The sequence below is a fragment of the Hyperolius riggenbachi genome, chromosome 3, assembly GCF_040937935.1.
Source record: "Hyperolius riggenbachi isolate aHypRig1 chromosome 3, aHypRig1.pri, whole genome shotgun sequence".
In the NCBI taxonomy this organism is placed as follows: domain Eukaryota; kingdom Metazoa; phylum Chordata; class Amphibia; order Anura; family Hyperoliidae; genus Hyperolius; species Hyperolius riggenbachi.
The window spans coordinates 477,468,986-477,491,312 of record NC_090648.1 but is presented as its reverse complement, the minus strand read 5'-3'; the positions used below and the strand labels follow the sequence as shown (position 1 = coordinate 477,491,312).

At 44.5% G+C, this 22,327-nt stretch overlaps 1 long non-coding RNA gene across 1 annotated transcript in view; it reads left to right on the top strand.

The window, feature by feature from the left end:
- Positions 1-5,204: 5,204 nt before the first annotated feature.
- The window catches only part of LOC137561711 (uncharacterized), a 97,858-nt gene continuing 80,735 nt past the window's right edge, over positions 5,205-22,327 (top strand). The window contains exon 1 of the long non-coding RNA XR_011030093.1: positions 5,205-5,296. This is a non-coding gene — a long non-coding RNA (uncharacterized lncRNA). The remainder of the gene's footprint in view (positions 5,297-22,327) is intronic.

The window sequence follows — 22,327 nt, the reverse complement described above, 5'->3', positions numbered from 1 at the left end:
ACCTGCGAATCAAAATTCACTTTAGGTTGTGAAACTGATGCTTCCATAGCGCAAACCTCCGCAATCTGCGGAGCAGACTGCAAGGCATCTAGGACCGAAACACTGGAGCAACTGTCTCCAGGCAACGGGCCCTTACAGGTGAGAACAGAGTGAGACAGGGAATCATTTGCAGAAGAAATAGCGACATTAACAGGATAAACTTTATTAGGCATATTAATTTTACTTTTGACGCTGCATAGTCGAGAAACTTTCCCCATAGCAGGGTCACAGATGGAAGATCTCAAAGATCTGTTTCTAAATGACAAAGGATCCCACACATCCTTGAGGAAACCGGCAGACTCATGCCGATCACAATCTGCAGGAACATCCGAGAAACAGGCATCAGATCGCACAGATTCAAACTGCACACTGTCAGGAGAGAATCCATCAGGATTCGCACAGGAATCAACCACAGCGGCATACTCATTCATTTCAGATTGCACAAAGTCAAGACTCTCATGCTTTACCCCAGAAAGGCAGGAACAATCATCCGACCACGATGTCTCTTTATTGGAATCAATTGGTTGGTGTGTGTGCAACTCATCCAAAATCGTTTGCCATACATAGATCACCAGATCCACATCATCCTTGTCACATTCATCGGAATCAATCAGAAGGTACATAGAATCAAGACAAGCATTCAAGACATCTACGCTTTTTGCGATGTAAAAATCGCAAAAGGCTTTCCAATCAAAATCGAATTCCTCCAGCAAGGCCCCAACATCCCAGGAAGCAAATGGGGGTTCAAACAGGCCAGTATCCAGATAATCTCCATAGGGGTGGAGTTCAGGAACAAGAACAGATTTTTTAACTGCTTTAATGTAGTGTGCGATCCTACCTATAGCAGGATCCACATAAGCTTTGGATTGGGGCAAAAAACCTGGAAACTGATCAGCAGATGCATTATAAACATCATTATCATACTACATGGTTTTGCCCATTTCAGACTTGACAGAAATAACCTCTTGATTTGTGTTTGCTATGGGCAACGGATCTTTCCGCTGGGAAGCCTTCCTAGATCTTTTACGTTTAGACTTAGAGGCTTTGGATGGCTGCTTTATGGATGAAAGAGTAGATGGAACAGCTGATTGAGCTGCTGACAACAACTCATTAAGGGGGTATGGTAATTGAGGTAATCTCAGCCAATTGTGAATTAAAAAGGCCAAGAATTCCAAGGGTCTTTGACTCAGGGTGGTATGATCTAACACATCATAAGCCCACATTGACATTTCGCCCCCCAACAGAATGTAGACCATTTGGGGGGCCCAGGTAGACACTGGGATGAATTGGAATTCAGGGTTCGCTAATAGTTTCGTACACTCAGACAAAAATTCGTCTGCTGATTCAGGTTCAAGTTTTTTAAATCTCTTAAAAGTACAAGAGCCATATTCGACAAAATCGTACAAATCGGAAATTCCGTCTACACTGGGGTTTTGGGTTGGGCTGGTCATTCTGTAACGATTGTGGAACTTTCTCCGTGATCAGCGCACAACGCGTGCGCTGATACGGCGGAAATCCTCCACAAGCGTATATTTGCAGGCACCCAGCAAAAGGTGCTACACACCTGTAGAGGGAAATTCCTGTCGGCAGATGGCGCTGGGGAGTGCAGAGGAACCAATCCTCTGTACCTCCACAAATGCCAGACAGGAATTGTACGAAGCGCAGAACGCAATCGCAAGAGATGCAATTGCGAATGAGAACGAGCAAAGGGACAGGTTGTATGTGTGTGTGCCAATCCAGTCGCCACCCCGCGACCGCGCACACACAACAGCAGATATGAAATAGGAACGCGATCGCGAGAAGTGCGATCACCAGACGTGACACGAGGCAGATCAGGACAGAATACGAGGTAGCAAAGGCACAGCAAATAATACAATGAGGAGATACGGAAAATAACAAACGCTAGATAACCGTGAACACCGCACTCATTCGCAACAGTGCACGCGGTTATGCGCGGTCTCCACGTGTTAAGCACAATAGAGACAAGCACGCCTAACTAACCATTAACAGACAAACATGAAACAGAGGACGCGAGCGCTTGCTTAACGGTTACCTCACCGAGCCTCCAGCAAGCGTAGCAGCCAAGACAGACACACGAAAACAGGGACAAGCGAGAGATAGGATCCACAGCACTAGCGAAAAGTGGCTAGCGCGATCCAGGTACAGAGTAGCAGAACAGAAGGATCCCCAGCGCTAGCGAAAAGTGGCTAGCGCGATCCCGGAAGACAGAACAGAAGGATCCCCAGCGCTAGCGAAAAGTGGCTAGCGCGATCCAGGTACAGAGTAGCAGAACAGAAGGATCCCCAGCGCTAGCGAAAAGTAGCTAGCGCGATCCCAGGAGACAGAACAGAAGGATACCCAGCGCTCGCACAAAGTAGCTAGCGCGATCCCAGGAAACAGAACAGAAGGATCCCCAGCGCTAGCGAAAAGTAGCTAGCGCGATCCCAGGAGACAGAACAGAAGAGATAGCTGGTAGCAACCGCTGCACCAGCTATACTCCAAGAACAGAGATCAGAACCATTTCCTGTCGACCACCATTGGGACAGGACAATGGCAACAGGCAAGACAAGACAGAACAGGCAATACAGATAATACAACCTGACTGGGCTAGAAGGGGAGCCTAAAGCAACCCCCAGGAATTAACTATACTAGATAGCAATGGCTGACACTCCAGCAGTGTCCATCAGGAACAGACCATGGAAGGGAAATGACCAGCCAAGCCTTCTGGGAAACATAAAGCTCTTATAGTGCCAGTCATCAAAGAAGGCAGGTAGGGGATTTGCATAACGAATGTATGCAAATTCCCCAGCAAGAGAACAGACCAGAAACTTGCAATGGAAAGACAGGTCTCTGTTCCAGAGACCTGCAGCCCACAGACTAGAGGAATGGACAAACAGCTGTCTGCCTGTGCAGCCAGCTGAGCGGATCATCACATTTACTATGTACAGCGCTGCGATCTATAGAAGCGCTGTACTGGGGACAGCCGTGTCACTCGGCTGTCCCCCGGGGAGGCAAGACAGCGATCCGCGTCAGCGACAGCGGAGCCTATGACACCCGATGGCGCAGATTGGCTGAATGGCTGGTGGGGGGAGGGAGAAAAAGTATAAATAAAATAGGGAAATTAAATATATATATATATATATATATATATATATATATATATATATATATATACAGTATATATTAAATATTTGTAAAAAACAAACAAACATCCTGGCAGCAATCATAGCCCACCAACAGAGAGCTGTTGGTGGGTGGAAAAGATGGGGGGGGGGGGATCACTTGTGTGCTGAGTTGTATGGCCCTGCAGCAAGGCCTTAAAGCTGCAGTGGCCTAATTAGCAAAAAATGGCCTGGTCACTGCAGGGTTTAAGACCGGTGCCCTCAAGTGAATATGTAGCAATTTTGGTGGCAATAACATGTATGAGGGCTTTGCTATTCACCGCCAATCAATTAAATATGCAAATCGTAATTACGTATAGGCGTAATTGCAAAAAATTGCGTAATCGTAATTAGCTGATTACGATTATCACTAGTCCTGAAACAAGTGTGGCCATCATGCTACTCGTACCCAGAAGATGTGTAGCCACAAGAACACCTGATCGGAAGGATGGACCCCTATATCAGAAGGAGGGAAGGTTAGTGGTTGAGGCAGAGCAGAATCGACCACAAGGCAACCTAGGCAGGTGCCTAGAGACTAGTGGGTGTCAAGGGGCACACCTGCCACCTTCTCTGACCTCTCTCCACTTCAGCTTAACAAAATGATCACAAAGAGGCACCAAATCTACTACCTTGCCCATTACATTTGAATCCATCTCTCAGTTGGGGCCCCCCACAGCTCTGGAGCCCCCCCCTGTGGTCACATGGTCTGCTCCCCTGTAGCAAAGCCCCTGCACTGAGTGCCTACACAAATCTAAGAAAACATCCTGTGCGGAGTTGGAGAACATAAGAAAAAAATGTTTGGGAGAGTTATTTCATTTTTGCTTTGCTAGTACCAAAATAGAAATAGTGAGGTTTCCAGCTGTAGAAATAAAATAAAAATAAAATCACAGCTGTTAATGGAATGGAATATCTGCTGTAAGCCATTAAAACATTACCGTAAATTGTTTTCATGGCCTGGACAGAGAAACGGAGTAGATGGACGCGCTTCCTAATGCATCTCATAATTAACCATGGTATTTTTAACATCAATTTTTTCCAATTTGGAGACCTGTCCTCACAGTGAACATGGCTGGTGTGATCAGAAGGTAGAAGCTGAAGCTATTGCGGACTGACAGCCGGTAGTGTGACTACTAAGCAGAGAATGATTGTTCCATTCTTGTGTCTTGCAGGGAGTTCCGGGCTAAGCCTCCAGTGTCGACACTTAGCTCCTGATACTCCACCGTACACCATTAAATCCCTCATCTGAAAAACAGATCCTGAAATTCCACAGGGGAACCTAACTTACCCATGGGAAGATGCAGTTATCATTGAGTTCAGCTGTCTAATGCCTGGTACACAGGATGAGATTTTCTGGCAGATTTACTGCCAGACTGATTATTTCCAACATGTCCGATCTGATTTCTGATCGATTTTCTATAGAAGTGAAGGGGAAATCGATCAGAAATCAGATTGGACATGTTGCAAATCTGTCAGAAAATCTCATCATGTGTTCCAGGCATTAGGCACCGTGGTGTTCCTATCCAATTCTCTACTCTACCAGGAAGAGAATGAAAGACTCCCTTGTGATTATGATCTGATAGCAGATTGTCATTTCTTGATAAACGGTCTCTGTAGTTATGCTGGTTACACTGGTTTCTTTTTTGACCGGATTGGATGACCACCATCTTACGTGTATGGTAACCTGCAGCCATTTTGTGTTGATCTAACTTCCGCAAAAACTTATAAATGGCCTAGAGAGGAAGAAACAAAAACATCATAGGTGTGGCCTCTATTATTTCCTGTTTTCTCCAGATCATACTAAAGAGCACTCTATACATGATAGATCTCTACATAGGCATGTACTTGTTTGAACGTGTTCTTTATTAAATCATATTCCCCCCCCCTCCCCACAGAAGTTAAAATAAGAACAGTACAGTGTGCGTATTCTAATTTGTGGAACATTGTCAAATGAGCAGAGTCATTAATATATAAATACGTCCGCAACTCTATTATACAAACAGAGGCAGATTCGCAGCTCTTCTCGCTGTGGTGGTTGCCATGGAAACATCAAGGCCTGTCCTAATGCTGGGATCTGAGTGAGAAAACACATATTTAAGGTAAGTGATTATAATTACCATTTTCAAACAGACACAGCAATACGGCCATAAATGTGAACCAGGGTCCTTTTCTTACCAACCTCGGCCTTCACGTTTGAGCCTGGAAAGTGCTACAGTTTGAGATCTGAACCTCGAAGGCCGCAGACAGTCGGAATTTGGAGTCACGGACAGACGTGAAAGGGAAAGTCTCACATTCACAAAGACCAACCTACTTTTCGGTAGTATCCTCTCCTCTATTTGCGTGAAGGCTATTTCTACTTAGCACGCTTTACTTGGTACCATCTATATTGTTTTTTATGCATTGCCACGGGTAACCTGTTTCTGCTAACTGATTTCCATCGACAGTCACAGGTTTTCAAGGTTAGTCCATTAATTATTTTTATAGCTGGGAATGTCCCTTATTTTTATTCAGATTTATGCCACCTAGTAATGCAGCCAAGGCCCGATTTATACTTTTATCGCCCCCTAGGCTGAGAATGTTGGGTCTCCCCTTCCATGTGCAGCAGTGTCCCTCCCATTCCATGTGCAGCCCCCTCTTCCATGTCGAACATCCGCCTGATAAAATAGCAGGCACCTGGGCCTTCTGCTAGGCAAACTGCAGCTGCAAATAGTGGGTGCTTAGGTTAGGCTTGGGGGATGTTTTTTTTTAGGATAGGCTTTGTTGAGGGGCGAGAGGGTCTTTCAAGGTTAGGCATCAATGGGGGGGGGGGTGTCTTTTAAAGTTAAATGCCGGGGGATGAGAGGTAAGGTTGGCATTGATGGGGTGGAGTCTTTTATTGTTAGCCATCAGAGGGGAGTGGTTTGGATTAGGTATCAGTGGGGGGTGGGGCTAGGCATTGGAGGGGGTGGTGGTTAGGTATCCGTAGAGGGAGGGTACTGTGTGAGAATAAGGTTAGGTTTAGCTGTAGCAAAATATCTGTTAGAATTAACACTGCAAAATAGTAGAATATCAGTAAATGTACTGATATTCTACTAGTGGGCTATCTTTTTGCATTTACACATCATTTTTTTTTTCTTCTTCATTTACTTAAGAACGGGGGTTTATAAGCACTTTATCATTTCCACAATTCCAAGGATAAAGCTACTGGTACACTTGGGCGCTTTCATTGAGGCAATGCATGTTATCAGGTACGTTTTTTGGCATAGGCAAGCAAGCAGATGCCTTGGGTGATACCTGCAGGAGGTGGCGCCACAGAGCTATTTTTAGAACACTTTGGCCTCAATTCACTAAGTAGTTTAGACTAGTCTACAGATGGTTTTAAGTCTACTGATGGTTTGGTGTAATGTTTTAGACCTGTTTTTAGGCCTGGTCTAACATTCAGTAATTACACAATTCACAAAGGCAAACAAGGAGTAACCACGCCCACTTTTTCTGACGGAGATTAGACCAGCTGATTTTGTGTGTCTCAGTAAAGTAATTCTGTGAAGTATATGTGAGGATGGATGTCAGTCATAGCTACTTGTTTGCGAATTGCAGCTTTTGATGATTTCCCCTGCTTTACCCACCTAATTACCAAATCGTTTACACCAGGTCTAAAAACAGGTCTATAACATTTGGTAATAGTGAATTCCCCTTTGATGCAACTGACAAAACCATCAGTAGACTAAAAACCACCAGTAGACTAGTCTAAACTACTTAGTGAATTGAGGCCTATGTTTTATGGAATTCTAATACACAACCGCTGGTTCCCTTAAAGGAGAACTGTAGTGAGAGGAATATGGTGGCTGCCATATTTATTTTCATTTAAGCAATGCCAGTTGCCTGGCTGTCCTGCTAATCCTCTGCCTCTAATACTTTCAGCCATAGACCTTGAACAAACATGCAGCAGATCTGGTGTTTCTGACAATTTTGACAGATAGAGTATGAAAAGATTAGCTGCATGCTTGTTTCTGGTGTGATTCAGACACTTCTTCAGCAGCAGGGCTGCCAGACAACTGGTATTGCTTAAAAGGAAATAAATATGGCTGCCTCCATTTACCTCTCACTACGGTTCTCCTTTAAGAAAGGCATGGATGGTGTTATCAACAACTAAATGAGCACTGCTAATTAGCTTACCAAATGAGGTCTGAATTGAATAATAATTATGTGGCGGGTGCCATTTATGAGCTAGTTAAGCTGTAATTGTTATAAATTTTTATAATGTACAGACGCAAGGCGTCCAGTGCCTGCACAGTATGGCCGTGCTTGTTCAGAGATGGGAGCACGGCTGTGAACTTCCTGAGGGTGCCATCACTAGTCATGGGAGATGTGGGAAGCCAAGGCTTCCCTTTACCAAGGTAAATATCTAACTTTTGCTTTTTTTTAAACTTGCAGGTTTACTTTAAGTCTTTAGGCCATAAGTCACGTCACTAGGGAGGTGTGGCTGAAGCAGGGCGGCTCCCTCTGTGACGTGAACGACAGTCACTGTGAATACCATGTGACCTCGTGCCATTTTTACTGCTGGTATAAAGAAGAGCGGGAGTGAGTGTAGGTGGGCATTGTGCTGTCGACAAGAAGGAGCTCAGCAGCTGTGATCTGTTGCAGCAAATACTGTCACTTTTTATAGAAAATGCAAAGTTTAGCAAATGCAAAACTTTTCTGCAAAGTAATCCAAATTTTTTTTTATATACAACAAATAATAAAAGAATGCTATGACTTAAAGGGCCTGGAAACTCAAATATAGTCATATATTTCAAGCAAGAAATGTGTAATTTTTAGTCTTCCGTTTGAACTGCACTGCCCAGTAACCCCCCCCCCCCCCCCCCCCACATGCCAAATCAGCTACACACAGACTGCGGTGCAACACTGGGATCAGGGTTGGTTTACGCTACATGGGGAGCCCCGGGACAAAAGTAACCTACCACTCCCCCCATCAACCCCTGGGGCCCCCGATCTGGCTCACCGCACATCCACCCCGACCGAGGGAGAGCTACTAGTTGTGTATGGCATTACAGCACTGCATAGGATATGCAGAGGTCACATGTCTCCGCACTACAACCACCACAATCCCTTGCAACATTTACTGCTTATACCAGGTGACCGTTCCTAGCCAATGAGCGGAACCCGGTACAAGCAGTAGGCGATGGAAGGGATTGCGGGGGCTGTAGTGCTAGAGCGTGGCCTAAAAGGCACAGGGAGGCCTGCCAGCTGTCATGGGTCCTGCGGCAATTGCCCCCTTTGCCTTTATGGCAGTTACAGCCCTGACTGGGATCAGAAAACCTTCACAGCTAATACTTTGTCGGCTTGGCAGGAAGACTGAGCTGTGCATGTGGCTGTCTCTGAAATAATGTTAATATAGTTTTAAAAAAATCCCTTTCGATGTATAGATCTTTACTGAGGGGATGTCTTATCTATTTTTATCAACAAGTAAGGAATATGACTTTAAATGACCTCAGATGAGGTAATATAAACAGGCATAAACTATTACACAAACAGGAAATTTTCCCCCTGATTGAAATGTCTGTTTATGAAAGAAACATTCATAGAAGAGATATAAATTACAAGGGTTATTTCCCTGTTTATATAAGAGATTGCAATAACTGCTGCTATCTCTCTGTCCTAGCTAAACAAAGTTATAATAATGGTAGTTGTAGGAAATGAGAACTCAGCACTGATACAGCCAGAGCATTGTTGGAACTTGGAGACTGGAGACTCACAATTGTGTTGCTTCTATTTCAGTTTATATTTTACAGCCAATGTCCTGGAATGTGGATCATTGTCCAAAGATGTGCTGATCTGCTTAAAGGAAACCTAAACTAAGAAGGATATGGATTGTTACTTTTAAAATAATACCAGTCGCCTGACTCTCCTGCTGATCCTGTGTCTCTAATACTTTTAGCCACAGCCCCTGAACAAGCATGCAGATCAGGTGCTCTGACTAGGAATGGGCGCTGGAGTCCGCGGAATTAAAAGTTCTGTGATTCCGGCCGGAATTTGATGATTCCGTTCTGTTGTGACGGAACGGAATTGCTATATCACTATGGTGGAATTTCCACAGAAAATTATGAAATTCCGCAGAATTTTACGAAATTCAAAATTTTTTCCCCATCGAGCTAATTTCTGCCTAATAAGAAGAATTTCTGCTCGACAGATTTCCTCCCTTCCTCCCGGAAGGGAGGAGGAGAGTCTTGTCTTCCAGAGAATTGTAGGATTTCAAAAGCCAGCTTACATACCTTGGCCGGGAATCAAACCCAGGTCTAGTGCTTGGTAGGCAGCTCTCCTCACCACTATACCACCACCAACACTGCATGCTGAAGCCAGCCTAGCATGTACCATTATGATATATCCAAGAGAAAAATGAGCTTGCTTAGGGATTTGTAGGATGTCAAAAGCCAACTCACATACATTGGCCAGGAATCGAACCCAGGCCTACCACTCTGTAGGCTGCTATCCTAACCATTATACCACCAACACAACAAACTACAATGCTACATGCTGAAGCCAGCCTAGCATGTACCATTGTGATATACCCAAGAGAAAAATGAGCTTGCTTAGGGAATTGTAGGGTTTCAAAAGCCAGCTTACATACATTGGCCGGGAATCAAACCCAGGTCTAGTGTTTGGTAGGCTGCTATCCTAACCATTATACCACCAACACAACACAGTACAATGCTACACGTTGAAGCCAGCCTTGCATGTACCATTGTGATATACCCAAGCGAAAAATGAGCTTGCTTAGGGAATTGTAGCGTTTCAAAAGCCAGCTTACATACATTGGCCGGGAATCGAACTCAGGTCTAGTGCTTGGTAGTCTGCTCTCCTCCCCATTATACCACCACCAAATGCTGAAGCCAGCCTACCATGTACCATTATGATATATCCAAGAGAAAAATGAGCTTGCTGAGGGATTTGTAGGATGTCAAAAGCCAACTTACATACATTGGCCAGGAATCAAACCCAGACCTTCCGCTCTGTAGGCTGCTCTCTTAACCATTATACCACCAACACAACACACTACAATGCTACATGCTGAAGCCAGCCTAGCATGTACCATTGTGATATATCCAAGAGAAAATGAGCTTGCTTAGGGACTTGTTGGATTTCAAAAGCCAGCTTACATACATTGGCCGGGAATCAAACCCAGGTCTAGTGCTTGGTAGGCTGCTATCCTAACCATTATACCACCAACACAACACACTACAATGCTACATGCTAAAGCCAGCCTAGCATGTACCATTTTGATATAGAGATGTCGCGAACCTCCTTCGCGGAAGGTTCGGTTTGCGGAAAAGTTTGCAAACCGCAATAGACTTCAATGGGGATGCAAACTTTGAAAAATAGAAAAAAATATGCTGGCCACAAAAGTGATGGAAAAGATGTTTCAAGGGGTCTAACACCTGGAGGGGGGCATGGCGGAGTGGGATACATGCCCAAAGTCCCGGGTAAAAATTTGGATGTGACGCAAAGCAGAGTTTTAAGGGCAGAAATCACATTGAATGCTAAATTGCAGGCCTAAAGTGCTTTAAAACATCTTGCATGTGTATACATCAATCAAGGAGTGTAATTAGAGTTCTGCTTCACACTGACACACCAAACTCACTGTGTAACGCACCGCAAACAGCTGTTTGCGTAGTGATGGCCGTGCTGGACTGGTGCGCACCGTAGCGAGAGTGTAGGCCGTGGCGGTTTTCAAGCCCATATGGTCACCGGGCTGTGATAGCTCAATGATAGAACAACAGTGACTGTCCAGCTGATCAAATTTGGTCTGACCACAATGAAGCAACGACCTTATTATCTTCTTGTATGTAGGTAGGCATAGGTAGGAGTCCCAGTATAGGTAGGTAGGCATAGGTAGGTCCCCTAGTATAGGTAGGTAGGTAGGTAGGTGTCCCCGTATAGGTAAGTAGGTGCCCCAGTAGTTAGGTAGGCATAGGTAGGAGTCCCAGTATAGGTAGGTAGGCAGGGCCTGGCTGGCACAGTAATAACAATTACCAAGGTCCAGCTGCAACAGATAGGGCTGTATAATGTCAGTGAGCAACACACACAAAAAAACCACATCAGGAGATCATTAGCTCTCAAAAGAGCTGTTGAGGGGTGCTATAAAAGCAATAACAATCAGCCAGGAGCAAGCCAAGAGCCTAACTAATCTTTCCCTAGGAGAAAGAATCTGCAGCAGCTCTCCCTAGTCTGTCTATTTGCAGCAGGCACACAAGTGAGTGTCATGGCCAGCGAGCCTGCCTTATATAAGGGGGGGGGGGGGGCTCCAGGGCTTAGTGTAGCCTGAATGGCTACAATGTGCCTGCTGACTGTGATGCAGAGGGTCAAAGTTGACCCTCATAGTGCATTATGGGGCGAATCGAACTTCCGTAAAAGTTCGCCTGGTGCAGGTGAACGCGAACCACCAAAGTTCGCCTGGAACCGTTCGTCGGCGAACTGTTCGCTACATCTCTATTGTGATATAAACAAGAGAAAAATGAGCTTGCTTAGGGAATTGTAGGATTTCAAAAGCCAGCTTACATACATTGGCCGGAAATCGAACCCAGGCCTACTAGGCCTACTATTTCTCATAATGGTACATGCTAGGCTAGCTTCAGCATGTAGCGTTGGTGGTGGTATAGTGGTGAAGAGAGCTGCCTACCAAGCACTAGACCTGGGATTGATTCCCGGTTAAGGTATGTAAGCTGGCTTTTGAAATCCTTCAATTCCTTGGAAAACGAGACCCTCCTCCCTCCGTGAGGAGGGAGGGAGGAGAAAAAGGACTAAGGGAACAGTGAAAAGGTTCTATGGTCTACCATTTAGCATAAATAAGGTTCCATTTGCGAATACTTTAATTTTTCTGCTGGAATTTCGCGGAACTTCGCAAAAATCTGGCAGAATTTTCATAGCGACCCAATTCAGCGCTGGCGGAATCCGCGAATTCCGGCGGAACGGAATTTGCTCTTTCCGATCATCCCAAGCTCTGACTGAAGTCAGACTGGATTAGCTGCATGATTGTTTCAGGTCTGTGATTCAGCTACTACTACAGCCAAAGAGCTCAGCAGGGCTGCCAGGCAACTGGTATTGTTTAAAAGGAAACATCCATATTCCTCTCAGTTTAGGTTCCCTTTAAAGCAGATCTGAGATGAAAAACTATAACAAGTAACTTGTCTATTTATCTTAGCTGAAGTTTAGATAGTTTACACAGCAAATCCAGCTGCAAACTGCGTCAACCGTATATGATTATTTCTTTCTGTGATACAGTGAAAGCAGCCATATTCTGCTTGTCATCACACAGGCAAGCTGCTCTCTATCTTCACCCCTCAGCCTGTAAAAAACTCCTCTCTCCTCCCCTCACCTCTAAAATCTCTGGCTGGTTATGCCTCCTTCTCCTCCTTTGGGAAAAGCCTCCTTACCAGACTGAGCTCCCATGAGCACTTGCTACATGGGACTCAGAATGCCTAGGTGCTGGAGGAGCTGTGGGCCCAGCTTGTTTAGTTTATAGGGAATTAGGGTATTAAAAAAAAAAGTATTTGACTTGAGGAATGCCCTATAGAATATATGTAAGGGGCACAATTATGCAATGAGTAAAAGTTTATATCCGATCCCCTTTAAAAGGATATCTGAGACAGACGGGGGCAAAGATATACTTTTCTGGGGCTTCTCCTAGACCCTAGCAATCTATTACGTCCCTCGCCAGCAACCACTTGGGGCCTCACCCACAGCAGGGGCCTCCCATGCTGACAAGGCTGTCTTGTCTCTGACTTGTATGGCCACTGCTGCCACCCCGTCACTCGCACACAGACCTCAGATCAGCAGCTGTGTAAACACAGGCGAAATGGGCACTGTGACCACAGAGGACACTACAGATATAGAAGCGACATCATTGCGCATTTCCAGCATTTGAAGCGTGCCACACGATTACTTTGCGCTGCTCTCCTCTCTTGAGGTTGCCATTGATCTGCCTGTAGCTGTCCCGTCTTCTTCTCAGCTCAGAGAAGAAACTCGGGAGCGAGCACGGAGGGAGTCCCTCTCCTGCAAAGGAGGCCTCTTCTGTTTGTAAGCTGCCAACATGCTTGCTGTTGGAAATTTCAAGGTGAGGGCGCGCGGGGGGAGGGGGGGGGCATAGGGTCAGTCGGCATAGACCAGCACAGAAAGGAAGGACACAGAGGTGTGTAGTTAACTAAGTGATATGTGTCTGTGTCCCAATTACTAGGAACACACTTTAAGAGTGAAAAAGGCAAGCGTTCTGACACCATAAATAGTCTTACTCAGGTCTGACTGAAGAGAAAGTATCATGTACATAACTGGATTTTTAACCCTTACAGTGAGAAAAAAACAAAAAAGGAACACAGCCTACTTCTCTGTAGGCTTGGGACTGTACATACGCATTCATCTTAGCATATCCCATGTCAATTCAGATACCCTTTAACCACTTGAGGACCCACCCTTTACCCCCCCTTAAGGACCAGCGCTGGTTTGATTGATCTGTGCTGGGTGGGCTCTGCAGCCCCCAGCACAGATCAGGGTGCAGGCAGGGAGATCAGATTGCCCCCCTTTTTTCCCCCCTATGGGGATGATGTGCTGGGGGGGTCTGATCTCACCTGCCTGCTGTGGGTGGCGGGGGGGGCACCTCAAAGCCCCCCTCCGCGGCGAAATCCTCCCCCTCCCTCTCCTACCTGGCCCCCTCCTGGAGATCCGGCTGCACAGGACGCTATCCGTCCTGTGCAGCCAGTGACAGGCTGTCTCCTGTCACATGGCGGCGATCCCCGGCCGCTGATTGGCCGGGGATCGCCGATCTGCCTTACGGCGCTGCTGCGCAGCAGCGCCGTACAAATGTAAACAAAGCGGATTATTTCCGCTTGTGTTTACATCTAGCCTGCGAGCCGCCATCGGCGGCCCGCAGGCTATTCACGGAGCCCCCCGCCGTGATTTGACAGGAAGCAGCCGCTCGTACGAGCGGCTGCTTCCTGATTAATTAGGCTGCAGCTGGCGACGCAGTACTGCGTCGCTGGTCCTGCAGCTGCCACTTTGCCGACGCACGTTATGAGTGTGCGGTCGGCAAGTGGTTAATGAGACTTCTTATTTCTTCTATCCTATAAGTTCCTATACCTGTTCTAATGTGTTCTGTCTAACTGAAGCCTTTCCTAGTTGCACAATGGATGTATTATCTCTGTTATATGATCTAATCTTCTCTCCTCTGTCGAGTCTGTCGGGCTGAGGCAGTCAAGCTGGAATGCACTGTGCTGCTTGTGATTGGATAGAAGCTATACACACCCTCTCCAGGCCCCCTGCACACTCTGTATGACTCACACACTGAGCTCCTCTCAGCCTGTAACTTGCTATGTCTTTTGTTTGTAAACACTGCCTAAAACAGGCAATTACAAGCCAGGATTGCAGCAGGAAGAGGCAGAAATAGCACAGAGGGGCACAGGAGAACATAATGAATAGAATGGTATGCTTTTTATTGTTCGAATTTTAGAGTACAGATTCTCTTTAAGCCCCCTAAAAGAAGGAATGGGTGTGTATTGGCTCTTAATTTCCTGTATTTCACATGATGTGACCAGGCATGGAGCAGTTAATGATCACATCCCTGATGCCCCTTATATTCCATGTTTCCCATGTACCTGATGGTCTTTGTCTTTCATCCTACGAGCTTCCGTCTGCATTCTCCCAGCCTTCTGCTTTCATCATTTGTCCTTCGAAGAGCTCAAAAAATCAGCCACCGAACTGCAGGCAGACTCGCTTATTCATCCAGCCTGTGCAAATATCACAGCACGACCATGAACTACTATTTAATAAAATGCCAAACATTGTTTTGAAATTCAATAGAAAATAGTGAAGAGGAGTGTGCATGGTGTCTCTAGAAACATCTTTCATATTGCAGATGCCTCCGAGCTCAGATGTTGGTGTTTGGAAACAAAAGAATGCTTCTGTAATCAAAAGAACTGAACACTGTTCAAACTTTCTGAGCTTAAAGTGACCTAGTAATAATAATAATAATAATAAGGCGGCTTTTGTTTGTTACAAAACCCTGATGATCCCTGGCCAATCTTAACTTCAGCCGGCATTTCTGAGTAGTGGAAGTGCAGGCAAACCTTGTGATGTCATCAACAACTTTTTCTACACCAGAAGTGTCAAAAAAAACACAAAGTGGGCCGAAAATTAAACACTGGGACCAAGTTGCAGGCAAACCTCAATGTCTTGTGCTCACCTCCCTCCCTTATAAAGTTTCCTGGTGTCTAGTGACCCCCCTCCAACCACTATACAGTTCCCTAGTGGATAGTGATTGTTCTCCCTCCCCTATACAGTTTCCTGGTGTCTAGTGTTCCTCCTCCCTCCCCTATACAGCACCCTTGTATCTACTGGCCCCTTTCCTCCCCTATAGTGTTCCCTGTTGTCTAGTGGCCCTGCTCCCCCCCCCCCCCCCTACACAGTTCCCTAGTGTCTAGTGGTGCCTTATAGTGTACTGGTTAAGGGCATTGCCTCTGACACATGGGACTAGGGTTCAAATCTCAGCTCTTCCTGTTCAGTAATTCAGCACCTATTCAGTAGGAGAACTTGGGCAAGACTCCCTAACACTGCTACTGCCTATAGAATGTCCCCTAGTGGCTGCAGCTCTTACACTTTGAATCCGCCAGTAGAAATGCGCAATATAATTGTTGTGTGTGTGTTTTGCAGCGGTCCCTCTCCTATACAGATCCTAAGTGTCTAGTGACCCGTCCCCTTCCCCTGTACAGTTCCCTGGTGTCTAGTGCTTTCCCTATTGTCCCGTGCCCCCTACTGGTCGGAACCACTCAATGACTTGGGACAGGCCAGGAGGGAACATGCGAGCAACACAACCATTATAGTACACAATATTTCAGAAAAGCTGTCCCCACCCTGGATTATAAGGGACAAGAGAAACCTTTCTGACTATTCTAAGCCTGCGGATAAATCAGTTAACACACTCTAGTCTGACTGAAACAATACAATACTTCAGGTAGCGAATGTTCAGAAATTCTAGGATTCGTTCTGCGGTACTCAAATCAGGTGCAAAGCCATAAAAATTACCTTAAGTCGTTTTATTTTAAATTTTATTTTAAATGCATTAAAAATAATTCATACATACAGAAAATTACAGAAAGTAGTATAAGTAATAATTGTGAAGACAGAAGCCACAGTATAAAATAAAAGGGAAAACAGAGAAAATGAATACTTATTGATGATTCAGTCCATGTGGGAGTCCAAGAATCATTTGTCTTTAAGAACTCATTCAAAATGGAAGCTAACCTTGGGTTTTATTGCTAGCTCCAAGTCCTTAGGTTATGGTCAATGTAGAGAACTCCAGCTGAAAATGCAGTGTTCTCTTTTATACAGCCCTCAGGGGCAACCCCTGCTCTGGAAGTTAGCCAACCCCAGACTTTTGGAGGGAAAAATTAGTCTGAAATATATGACTGGTCTACTGTATATCTCAGGCAATATTTATCGCACACAAATAATAATACCGATTCCAAAACCTTAAAGAATACGGATCACATTAATACCAGACATACAGTGGCTTGCAAAAGTATTTGACCCCCTTGAAGTTTTCCACATTTTGTCACATTACTGCCACAAACATGAATCAATTTTATTGGAATTCCACGTGAAAGACCAACACAAAGTGGTGTACACGTGAGAAGTGGAATGAAAATCATACATGATTCCAAACATTTTTTTTACAAATAAATAACTGCAAAGTGGGGTGTGCGTAATTATTCAGCCCCTTTTGGTCTGTGTGCAGTCAGTTGCCCATAGACATTGCCTGATAAGTGCTAATTACTAAATAGAGTGCACCTGTGTGTAATCTAATGTCAGTACAAATACAGCTGCTCTGTGACGGCCTCAGAGGTTGTCTAAGAGAATATTGGGAGCAACAACACCATGAAGTCCAAAGAACACACCGAACAGGTCAGGGATAAGGTTATTGAGAAATTTAAAGCAGGCTTAGGCTACAAAAATATCCCCAAAGCCTTGAACATCCCACGGAGCACTGTTTAAGTGATCATTCAGAAATGGAAGGAGTATAGCACAACTGTAAACCTACCGAGACAAGGCCATCCACCTAAACTCACAGGCCAAACAAGGAGAGTGCTGATCAGAAATGCAGTCAAGAGGGCCATGGTGACTCTGGACGAGCTGCAGAGATCTACAGCTCAGGTGGGAGACTCTGTCCATAGGACAACTATTAGTCATGCACTGTACAAAGTTGGCATTTATGGAAGAGTGGCATTTACTCAGGGGGCTGAATAATTACGCACACCCCACTTTGCAGTTATGGATTTGTAAAAAATGTTTGGAATAATGTATGATTTTTATTCCACTTCTCACGTGTACACCACTTTGTATTGGTCTTTCACGTGGAAGTCCAATAAAATTGATTCATGTTTGTGGCAGTAATCTGACAAAATGTGGAAAACTTCAAGGGGGCCGAATACTTTTGCAAGCCACTGTACGTACAGTGGCACGAATCATTAAAAATGGGCACCCGTGGCCGGTCAGATATCTGGGGCTCCTTTAAAGACCACAATGTTAACTGCAGCTATAATGGCGGCCAATTAACAATTTCAGGACCAGAGGCGGCGGAAAAGCCATCAAGGAAAAATCCTCTTCCCTCCTCTTATTTCCAAGAGAGGGAATAGTAAACAGAAGGGGAGATGAAGTAAGTAACGCGTGTGTAGGGGTAGAAATTTGGAAAATTAAGAAGAGGACAGGGAATAAGAAAGAGAATGGGAAATGGGAAAGAGGATGGGAAATGGAGAAGAGAATGAAGAAGAGGATGGAAAATGGGGGGGAAGAGAATGGGAAATGGAGAAGAGGATGGGAAATGGGAAAGAGGTTGGGAAATGGGAAAGAGAATTGGAAATGGGGAAGAGGATGGTGCTCACAATTTTTCCTTCGATTGATAACCCTGCTGGCAGGTTTACCCGAAATGCACTTTCAAATGTTTAGTTGGTGTGCAATTCCTTTTTCTTTTTTTTTTCTTAAAGTTTGAACATGAATATGAAAGGATACTGTGGTATTGAAAATGTTGCTGCGATGCTATAAAGAGCACTTTTTTCCTCTTATCTATGTATACTGTTGACCTTGGTGACTATAATTGATTAATAAAAGAATCCGTCTGCAAAAGAAGGCCTGGTGCCGTCTGGATTATCACTAATATCACTCGGAAAATAAAAGACTTTAAATGCACTAGTTATGACAAGAAAATAATAATAAAACTCATTACTGCCAATTTGAAGCAATTAAGAAAAAAAAATACTGAAATCATCTAGTACTGGAATATTGTCTCAATAGTTTTAAGCCTTTGCAATTAAAACTCTTGGTTTGCAATTTTGATCACCTGATCAATAGAGATGGTCGGAAATGCCTATATCCGATTCTGCGAAAATTCCAATTTTCGATTTTCTTATTTCTGATATTCCATTTTTCCGATTTCTGATTTTCCATTTTTCCCATTTTTGAGGAGAATTTTACTGGTCATTTTTTTTAATCAAAGAATGCAGAAAAATAAAAATAAAAATCGGAAAATAGAAAACCAGTCTTGTGATTGGGCTAAAATTTAAATTTTGCAGAAAGATTCTGCATTCTCTGATTGGTCCAATACTACCGAGTTCTGTGATTTGGCTTAAATTACAGAGTTAAAGAGAACCTGAACTGAAAATAAAAAGTCAAAATAACCATACACAGGTCATGCTTACCTCCTGTGTAGTGTACGCCTCAATCTCTTTCTCCTCTCCTGCGTCCTATTTGTCCACTGTGATCAATGGATTTCTCCATCCTCCATTTTGAATATGGCCATTACCCCATAACAGCTTCCTGGTTAGCATACTGTTAAACTGCAATATCACTCACTTGAGCCATAGGGAAACATAGACATTACCTTGCACATTCAGTTGTAACTGACAGCTGCTGAAATATAACTGCAACTGGTATATTTCAGTTCTGACAAAATATTGTCAGAACTGGAAGGGATCACTGGAAGAAGACAATGGTGAGCTTCTGAGAGGAACTGACGGCGAGGTAAGTATGCAATATTCATTTGCAGCTACGTCAAGTGTTTATTTCAAGTACATTTCCTTTCTTCAGGTTCCCTTTAAGGAAAATTGGATTTCCGCGGAATTCTGATTTCTGACTTTCATTTTCCGATTTCCAAACAGAAATATGGATTTTCGAACGGAAATGTGGAAATTTCAGTTCCGCACAATCTGAACGAGCATCCCTACTGATCAAGTTCACTCATCTTCAGGATCTGTTGGTGCTGCTGCAGTTGTTTGAATTGTATGTTTCATTTAATCAAACGGCAAGGAGAAAGGCACAGACCGTTTCCTTCTGAGAAAACTGCTGCCTATAGTACTTCAATGTATTTTCAGATTGATTTATTTGATAACAATTGATCAGGGAAATAAAGTTTAGTATACATGCGCACTGTCACATGGCAGGAATAGGGATTCGATCCCTTGTGCGACAGTTCGGACTGGGTTATGTACAGGTGCAGACGCAAGGGAATTGGGGTCCAAGCCCTATGCCATAGAGCCATATCAATCCCTGCCATGCACTGATGAGGAGCAAAAGTCCTAAACAACTGTAAAATTGATGTGCGCTGTTTGCATGTGTTGTCTGGGTAGATTAAAAAAGGTAACATTTCATACCCTTTAACCTCCCTGGCGTTCTGGGTAATGCGTACATAAGTACGCATTACCCATTTTGTTAAATATTTTTTTTCCGCGTGCTGTAGCTAGCGGATTGCTAGCTACAGCAGTACGCCACGCTGTCCACATCCACCCTCCCAATCCCCGCCGGCCATACTTACGTGTCCGCGATCCCGCGAGAAGTGTGATATCCTATTGTCGCTTCTCCTGTCGCCATGGTGATGATCGGACATGACATCATCGACGTCATGAGGTCATGAGGAGCTCCGATCCTTCCCATTGTGCAGCCTGGCGGTGATTCGCTAGGCGTTTTGGGGGGGGGGGGGTGGGGACAGCCCCTTTAGTGGCGCATCGTGGCAGACCGGCGGATTGTGGTGGCGATCGGACAGAACATGTAGCTAGCAAAGTGCTAGCTACATGTTCTGAAAAAAAAAGTAAGTAAAAAGACCCCCCAGGGGCTGAGCAATCCTCCTTGGCATACATGGACGAGCTGAGCTCGTCCATAACGCCAAGGAGGTTAAAGAGAAACTGTAACCAAGGATTCAACTTCATCCCAATCTGTAGCCGATATTGCCTTTCCCATGAGAAATATTTACCTTTTCTCAAACAGATTATCACGGGGCTGTGTATGGCTGATATTGTGGTGAAACCCCTCCCACAGTGTGATGTCAGCACCTAGGTACAGACTCACCGTGGGAGCCTTGTTGCATTGTGGGAAATAACAGCTGTTTCCAGCAACCAAAAAAGCAGCATCTCCTTCCACAGACATCACCTGCCAGCAGTATAGATGTCGCCATGTGAAACATTTCAGAATGTAAATCAGGGAGAGGAAAGATTTTACAATCAGCAAACACTGACGAAATATAAGTTTATAAATAACTGTGGTAAATATTAAGCACTTTTTTCATTACATTATTTTCACTGGAGTTCCTCTTTAAATGTACATAAATAATGAATGCACCTTACATGTAAAGCATCTACAAATATTGTCTCACTCCTTGCTAAGAAAAAAAGATCAAGTCTTGACCTTTACGAACAACATGTTTAGTACTTTAAAGGGAACCAGAGATGAACGTTTCACACAAAATAAACATATCAGTCGATAGCTTGTAAAGAATAAATGCCCTACCTGATAATTTCGCCGCTCTGGTGTGCCTTTTTAAATGTTTTTTATCCATTATTGCTCCAGGAAAAATAAAATATGGCCGCCGGCTCAAATCCCTTCTGCTTCCGGGTTATGAGTTGTTCTGGATGTGCTGTCTAGGCTATATGAGACTAGGCTGCTATCTAGGCTATATGAAAAAGGGCCCGACTTGATAACGAAATGGCGCAGGTTATTAATGAAATCTGATAACAATAAACATCATTGTCAAGCTTTATTAACGATAAATACCGTTGTAAAAACAGACGAGAAATAATAAAAAGATATTAACGTTAACTATCGTTACATAATTCAACAATACAGCTTAACCCAACCCTACCCTCACACAGAACCCTCCCCTGGTGGTGCTTAAAACTAACCAACCCCCCAGGTGGTGCCTAACCCTAATCACACCCCCTGGTGTTGCCTAAAATTAACCACCGCCCGGGTGGTGCCTAACCCTAACCACTCCCCATGGTGGTGCCTAACCCTAACCACCCCCCCCCCCCCCGGTGTTGCCTAAAACTAACCGCAGCCCAAGTGGTGCCTAACCATAACCACTCCCCCTGCTGGTGCCTAACCCTAACCACTCCCTCTGCAGAAACACCCTTTTACACATAGAAACGATAATATCTTTGATAACATAAAATCTGTACATGCAAACGAAATAATATGACAAAAACTACAATGTTGCGAGCTTCTAAAATGATAACTACTTCAAAAACTATAATGTTCTAATGTTGTTAACGATATTTATCGCGGCACCCTTTTTTCTTCTTTTTTCGACGTATTAACGATAATTACATTAAAGTCTATTGCAGCGCCCTTTTCGTCCACCCTCAGCCGGCGCCCTTTTTTCCTGCTACTGTGTTTCTGTACTCAGAGACATTTGTGTTATGCGCATGAATGGAGCTCAGCTTTTTCTACCCTACTATAAAGCAGGACGGTGGTATGTGGCGTAACTACACATCGTGGGGCCCACGAGCAACATTTTGATTCCCCCCAGGTCCTTTGCCTCCCATTTGTGACGGCTTTGGTGCCCATCTCACAAGGGTCATAAAACAATTGTGTCCTTCATGAACTTCACATCCATAACAAGTGTAGCAAAAAAACACCTGACCTGAAGTATTGTCCTCTGTATGGGAGGAAGGGAAGGTTGGTAGATGGGACCTCCCACAGCTCTGAGCCCCCCTGTGATCGCAGGGGTCGCTCCCTTCTAGTTACAACCATGGCAGTGGGGCTTAGTAATTTGGGACTGTGTTAAAATTAACCCCGCCCCCTATACATTATCATTGAGCTAAATTTTGACCCCTTACCTCACA